The sequence below is a fragment of the Ptychodera flava genome, chromosome 6, assembly GCF_041260155.1.
Source record: "Ptychodera flava strain L36383 chromosome 6, AS_Pfla_20210202, whole genome shotgun sequence".
In the NCBI taxonomy this organism is placed as follows: domain Eukaryota; kingdom Metazoa; phylum Hemichordata; class Enteropneusta; family Ptychoderidae; genus Ptychodera; species Ptychodera flava.
Genome location: NC_091933.1, coordinates 27,220,563 through 27,227,813, shown reverse-complemented (window position 1 = coordinate 27,227,813; position 7,251 = coordinate 27,220,563). Strand labels below are relative to the sequence as shown.

The 7,251-nt window shown below is 39.2% G+C and overlaps 1 long non-coding RNA gene across 1 annotated transcript; it reads right to left on the bottom strand.

The window, feature by feature from the left end:
- Positions 1 to 233: 233 nt before the first annotated feature.
- LOC139135358 (uncharacterized) lies at positions 234 to 6,902 on the bottom strand. Its single transcript, XR_011552977.1, has 2 exons — positions 6,685 to 6,902; positions 234 to 2,750 (listed from the first exon to the last, which is right to left on the bottom strand). It is a non-coding gene; the product is annotated as an uncharacterized lncRNA (long non-coding RNA).
- Between the last annotated feature and the right edge of the window lie 349 nt (positions 6,903 to 7,251).

Below are 7,251 nucleotides of genomic sequence, written 5' to 3'. Positions count from 1 at the left end.
AGTGGGGAGTAGTTAACTGTAGAAAAAGCCTTGGAAAAGTCCACGAATAGACAGAATAGTTTTCCAAGCCCCATGCTCAAATAGTTTTGAATTATGGCGTGTAGAACCAATTAATTACTTTCTGCAGCATATTTATTTTTGTGAAAGCAAGCTTGGCAATCTGGAGGAAAATTTGTGTCATTTGGCCACCTGACTCGTTCATTTAAAATTGAAGTAAACATCTTACCCAGAGCATGGATCTTTTCTTGCACCAGTTTCGAACAAAGGCAAGACAACCTCTACCAACCATTCACAAGGGAACGACCCAGGGTCAAAAATAAAGTTGAACAATTATACAAAGAAAGGCAAGATTATTTCCGCTGCATAGCTGTAAAACTCATTTTGTATCCCGTCTTGACTTTACTCAATATCAATCATCACTTACAACATCACTTACAATCTGCACTAACTCAAGTTTTCATACATCGGTTTAACCTGTATCATTTCTTATCTTGAGTTGGTAGAGGGTATGCGTAAAAATATATCTTTTATGCATCATCTACTCAAGACGTAAGAAAACATTTTATCACTCAATAATAAGGGCATATACGCTTATTAAGTACTGATGATATCTGTTGTGTTTCTAAAATGGTTACTTTTTCCAGGAAGCGTCTCAGCTCAAATCCTTTCCGTACACTCCTTGTAAACATTTGTACGAAATATCATAGTGTCTTCTGTACATTTAACGATGGTTATTTTTCTCTGTGCACAATTTTAAATACGGCGCACACATAATCTCCGTTATTACCTTACATATATCTCATAAATCAATATTACTTAATAGGTTAACAGTTAGGAGATTTAATTCAAGTCGATTACGCCAATAACGAAATTGGAAATGTTTATGTCGAAAATATTTTAAAAAAAAATTAGTTATATCCATCAATGCAAATTAAAGGTAATCAAAGGTAATGTCGTCAGTGGTTGGTGTATATTGATTACTTACAATTTAAATTTACCCTAATCACGTGTTGTAAGACTTGCGGTTTGTGTAACGTCATGCATTGCGACAGTGTCAGAACCAATTAGAATTCACGAAAGAAAGCTATTCTTAACTGCCTTAATCTAGCTTTACAGACTACCTTCTGATTAAAGGTCGACTCTGAAAAGGTCAAGAGATTGTCACTCATAAAATGTTTTAACGACTATAAGTTAGTGATTTGGGTGTCGGTTTTAGTGATATGTAAAGCCAGAATAGTCTCTTGGTTATTGTCTAGAAATAAACTCTCAGTTTATCACTGTTAAAAAAGAAACATGAATTGGCAAGCTAGCTGTTTGTTGGTTATGTTTAATACAGGGGCATTATCCTTAATCCAGATTCTTTGTGAATATTGGTATGAAATTATTTTACCCCTCCCGTAAACATAACGCCTTTCAGTGTATGCTTTGATATTACGAGAATAACCAAAAATTACATATTTAAAAAGCGTGCAAAGTATTCGGTGAATGTAATAGCAACTCTAATTTATTGTAAATTTCGTCTCCGATTCAAATTTTCTGTTCACCTGAGTTGAAATCTTGTAGCTGCACACCGCTGTTCTCATACACCTTAACCGGCGCGTTGTGACTATCTGTGAAGTGAAGTGCTTTCCGGTAACGTGACCTGCAGTAGGTGTATACGGGAAAGGCGCATGCACCAAGTGCTACCGCGAGGATAAAGCCGCCAAGGAAAACACCGACGTAACTGCTCGTCTCATGGCTTCGGCACACCTCACGAATGATTACCTTCGGTCGGTTGGAATCGGAAGAACTTGCGTTTACGGAGACGCCGAATAGTGTTGTTTCTTGACCTCGACCGGTACGGTTGTGTACGACGCATGCGTACATCCCATCATAGGCTCCGGTCACGCTGTATATATTCAGCACTTTCCCGCCAAACCCGAGAGTAATATCCTCTCTGTCATTGCTAAGGGTGAGTACTGTCTTGTTAGGTAAAATCCACGATATCCTGTTGAAGGTCCCGTCGCCCGTGTCACATCTCAGTTGTACGTCTCCACCCTCATTAACATTTGCCAAATGAAACAAGTCAGAAAAGACTGGAGGTCGTGAGCATACCATGTTCTCGGCGGCCACGTGCAAGAGACTACTTCCGGCGAGTTCTGAAGGCCACTCACAAATGATATCAAATGATTCCCTATTTGGAGTGTTCAAACCTGCCAACCACTCTTTATAACCTTCCAAATGACAGTCACACATCCACGGGTTCTCTGAAAGTTCGACCATCAAAGCTGTGAAATTCTTTACCATTGCAAATAATGACGAGGGCAAATTAGTCAGCGCGTTATTCTTTATATCCAGATGATTAAGGTGGGTATTATTTAGGAAGATAGAACCATAGAGATAGTGAAGTTTATTATGCTGCAGATTGAGCGTCGTTAATGCAGCCAGTGACGTGAATGCATTTGCGTGAATAGAACCAATGTCGTTTCTATCGAGTTGCAATATTTCCAGTTTTACAAGCCCAGCAAAATCATTCTCTTCGATTGACGAAATCGAATTATTCGAAAGAAGGACTGTTGTAGAGTTCGATGGAAAAGGTCCGGGACTTTCTGTCAGCTGTAGTCCACTACAGTCAACGACACCATCCACACAGCTGCAAACGGTCGGGCATGATATGTCAGCTCGGGTACGTGAGACGAAAACAAGCGACAACAGGATGAGATTCAAGAAGCTGGTCCTCGCATCCATTTCCGAAATCTTCCAATGTGTCCCTTTGATGAAACAAAATAATAATACGTTAAGAAGATTCCTAAGTTTGGCCAAATTTTCATGTAAAGATCGACACGGCTTTTTTTTTCTCTTCCTGAACTTTGCTGAAGCGATGTATACCCGGCTTGTCAACCTTGCTTGATATATAGTGTGCATAAGTATTGTTTTTAGGTGAGTGCTATGGCGCATGAGCATCGTAATTGTAAAGTCTGAACTATATTCATATAAGAATATTGATAAGGAAGCTTTCAGTTACAGTCAGTTGGTAGACCTGGAGGAATTGGGTAAGGGCCATTTTTTACAACATGCCCTTAGGAATGGCCAAATTTTGTTAACATAGCCTGGGGAGATCTACTTGTATCTGCTAATTTAATAATGAATGCAATATCTCAATTTTTGTTTGAAGTATTAAAAACATTTCACAACAGTCCTATAAGAATTGCAATAGCTGACCTGAGGTACATAAATTGCATGCTATATATAGGTGTGATACATAAATATATTAAGAAAAACAGTCCCAGTACTTTCATAGTTAAATATCTTGTGCAGGCACATTTAGGACAAAAGTTGGATAGTAGACGTTGCATAAATTAGTCGCCAAGAAGTGGAAGAAAAGAACGAGAAGGAGAAGAAGAAGATGATGTTATGTGAGTTTTAAATACGCTGAACAGCACTGTGACATTCATTCAGACTGTGGAGAATCTACAAAACGTGACAATTTTAGAAATGCAGACACTGACATAACAGATACGGATAGTTTTCAATCGGATTCGAACCCACAACATACGGCATCAGTCGCCTAGCTGAGAGGCCACAGACAGAACCACTCGGCTAAATCTCCACTCCCAAAAAAGAGTGGTTCAATAGCCGGCTAAGTTGTTACATTTTTCTGACTGAGACCGCTCAAAACGTTGTAGAGTTCGTGAAGCACTCACGCACGCATGCTCACTATCATACATCGCACATACACACTTTATCGAAGCGAAGAAACGAATTTTATCGCTTTAACTGGGCGAACGATAACCTCGGGGACAATTCTGTCCACCAGCAGTGTTACCAACCCAGGGTAGAAAATACGGATAGTTTTCAATCATACATTCCTCGTGATATGATTAAGCAGAGTGTGCACAACTTGGAAATCACAATATCAGAAAAAGTTTGAATTGTGTGATTTCCAAAGTGTCACACAGAGAGCATCCTCTGTCTAGTAGTGAGTCCGAATATCTTTAAGTAATAACATTCCCATAGTTTCTCTGAATGCTTTTTTTACGCTAGCATACCGCGGCATCAGACACTCAGCCGGTCATGTCCAGTGCTGAAGCTAAACTTAACTAGCTGATCACTATGTCGTATCAGGTCATCTTGTGAAGCAGTTTTTCGACGAGCTTTTGTAGACAGATTTTAAAATATTGTCTACCTTATCAATACCAAATACACTGGCTCAATGATCCCCAGATAAATTTTCGATCGTATGCCTGGTTATTTTGAAAGATCGGACATGAAATTGACATAATGGAGAGAAGTTTCTCACTTTGAAAGAACCTAGTAATTAAATTTGACTGATTTAGCTCGCCACATAAGCTTATATGCATATCGTCAGCACTTTTATAAATACAAAGTCAGCAGTTCTATAAGCTTACATCACGGCCATACATGCATTTCAAACATTCAAAGTTTAAGGGGCGAGGGATCTTGTTTGACAAATTTGAAAACAGGGGGGCCACAGTTTTAGAAAGGGGAAGGGTTACAATTCACTCGATGAACCTCCCTTGTATGTTCCAGCCCACCCCTTATAATAATCGAAAGGCCCCCTCAATACTAGTTTTGCGTCAGCCTGCTCTTAGGATACAAACACTGGCAAATTTTTACTACAGTCAGTGAATTTAACTACATTGATTTCGACTCGTTGCACCACCAGCAGCGAATATATCCTGGCCATTTGCACGTAATGGCAGATTTCTCATACCACTATGTGTAGAGCTTGACAGCTTCAAATGTAGTTTTACCATGATGATAAGGCGTTCTCTGGGAATGCTGGGGAGGTTCCCATCAGCAGAACCATCACGATAATTAAAACCGCTTTTGGCTTCTCGTGTCAATTGAGTGATAATAGAATATCAACTTCTTAGTTTAGAACGGATCGCAGATCTAGAAGATGAGTGAGTCGAAACATGCATATCACCAACATTTAGAAAATTGGATTCAGTAAAAATGTGAAAATGAATACAAGGGGCTGACATTTACACAGTGATTTTGTCATAAAGTAGATCACAAAAAACACAGATCACCGTATTCATTACAAAAATGCCGCTTGTGGCTTGCTGTGCGGCGATTTGGAGGAGAGGATCCCAAAAACGAGTGAGCCCAAGTGTATGTGTGGCAGTAATCCGTTGTCGTTGTCTAGCCCGGTCCTGTGCCATGACATTGACATTAGAAAGACGTATTTTCTAATCGCTCGAATTTTCACACAGTCATATAAGAGACCAAGTTCAATCATGCTGATTGGTCCAGATTAATATGACGTACGCATTGATGACAAAACTGAAGATTATTGATTCACCTTAAGCCACATCAATTTCATTTGCGCATGCGCTCCTCTTATTTAGCATTTGAAGGATTACATTTTTACGGAAGTCCAAATGTATTTCAAACGAAGAAGCTGGCATTCCACATTCGTTATAGTTCTAAAATGGACCCTCTCTCTGATCACTGTAAAATACAGAATATCGTTTTGTAATCCGGGTACTTCATTCTTCATTCCAACGGCACGCTCAACGTACAGTAGGCATTATTGCGATCGGGCATGAGCAAATTCAAGTCACGCAGCAAGATCATCGATATCTTTTCGTCGACAAGATCCACTGAAGTGTCGATGAAATTCGGCTCAACTTATACTGAAGGGGACTCTCTACTGATTTATGTTATCGTTGTAAATGGGTGAACATTGTATACACGGAACAGAACACATGAACTTAGCAAACTATCTGCTCCATATATATATATATATATATATATATATATATATATATATATATATATATATATATATATATATATATATATATATACACAAAATGTAAACAATTTTCCCTCCCGGTTATCACCATAACGGCTTTATGGCAACCTCTGAACTTGGGCACAGAGAGTACGGTGTTATATATATATATATATATATATATATATATATATTATATATATATATATATATATATATATATTATATATATATATATATATATATATATATAAAGAGTACAGATTTGCACTTGAAGTAATTTGTTTATATATGTATATATGTGATATATGTGGTATGTATAGGTGATATATAAGTGATATATGAGAGAGAGAGAGAGAGAGAGAGAGAGAGAGAGAGAGAGAGAGAGAGAGAGAGAGAGAGAGAGAGAGAGAGAGAGAGAGAGAGAGAGAGGGGGGGAGGGAGGGAGGGAGGGAGGGAGGGGGGAGGAGAGGAGAGAGAGAGAGAGAGAGAGAGAGAGAGAGAGAGAGAGAGAGAGAGAGAGAGAGAGAGTTGGGGAAGGTCAAACCCCATTCTGTCCACCCGTTTTATTCCTAACTTTCTTGATCGATGATGCTAACTTTAGCCCACTATGTACAACAAAACGCTGCCCATTACGAGTTACAGATCTGTGAGGACAATTTGACTAGAAGAACACGTCTTCAAAGCTATGCTAAACGATTTAAATTATAATACAAAGTGAGGTCATGTCTCAATAAAGTGAATACCTCTGCGCCAAGTTTGACCTTTATAACGACGTGTGTTAACGTACTGTACTGTAATCGTCGTAGTCTTTCATGAAACGACCTATCTATTATATCCAACAAAGTTAGAGTTGACATTTAAGGTTTTAATTCACATGCTCCGAAAACTTCGCGAGGATGACCTTGTCTCGCAAGGGACGTTAGAATACTAGGTCCTACCTGTACTTTAGCGGTAATGGCTCTAGATTTACGCCCTTTCCCAGCTCATCAGCCAGACTTGAGTAGAACCGACGTGTAGGTGCAGCACGTTGAACGTTGACTGAAAAAGCGAATTATTTGGTCGATGAAGTAGACCAAACGTAACACTCCAGCCAGTGCACTTCGAGAAAGGGCGAATAGTACTCAACAAACTGAGGTATTCCTTGGCCTTCTTTTGTGATGCAAACGAACCCTAAACAAACGGCTTTTCTCTTACAATGGAGGGTGGGGAACCTTCCATATATTTAATGTCCAGTCACGCACAATGGATGGCGTCCTGAATATGACCCAAGCAAATGATGACAAAAGGTAAACCATGCTGACATTATAGGTATGAATATTCTGTTGGACTCAATTCAGCTGCGTTCAAGGGGGAAACAGAGAAGAAGCTGTCTAGTTACATACTTTAAAGAACAGAATCTGTTTCTCAAGACCAGTCCTACATTTTTCTTTTTATCGCCGTGTCTCCAATACATAATGCTTGATAGACGTGTTGATAAAGGTCGCGCCACTTCGGCCCAAATCCAT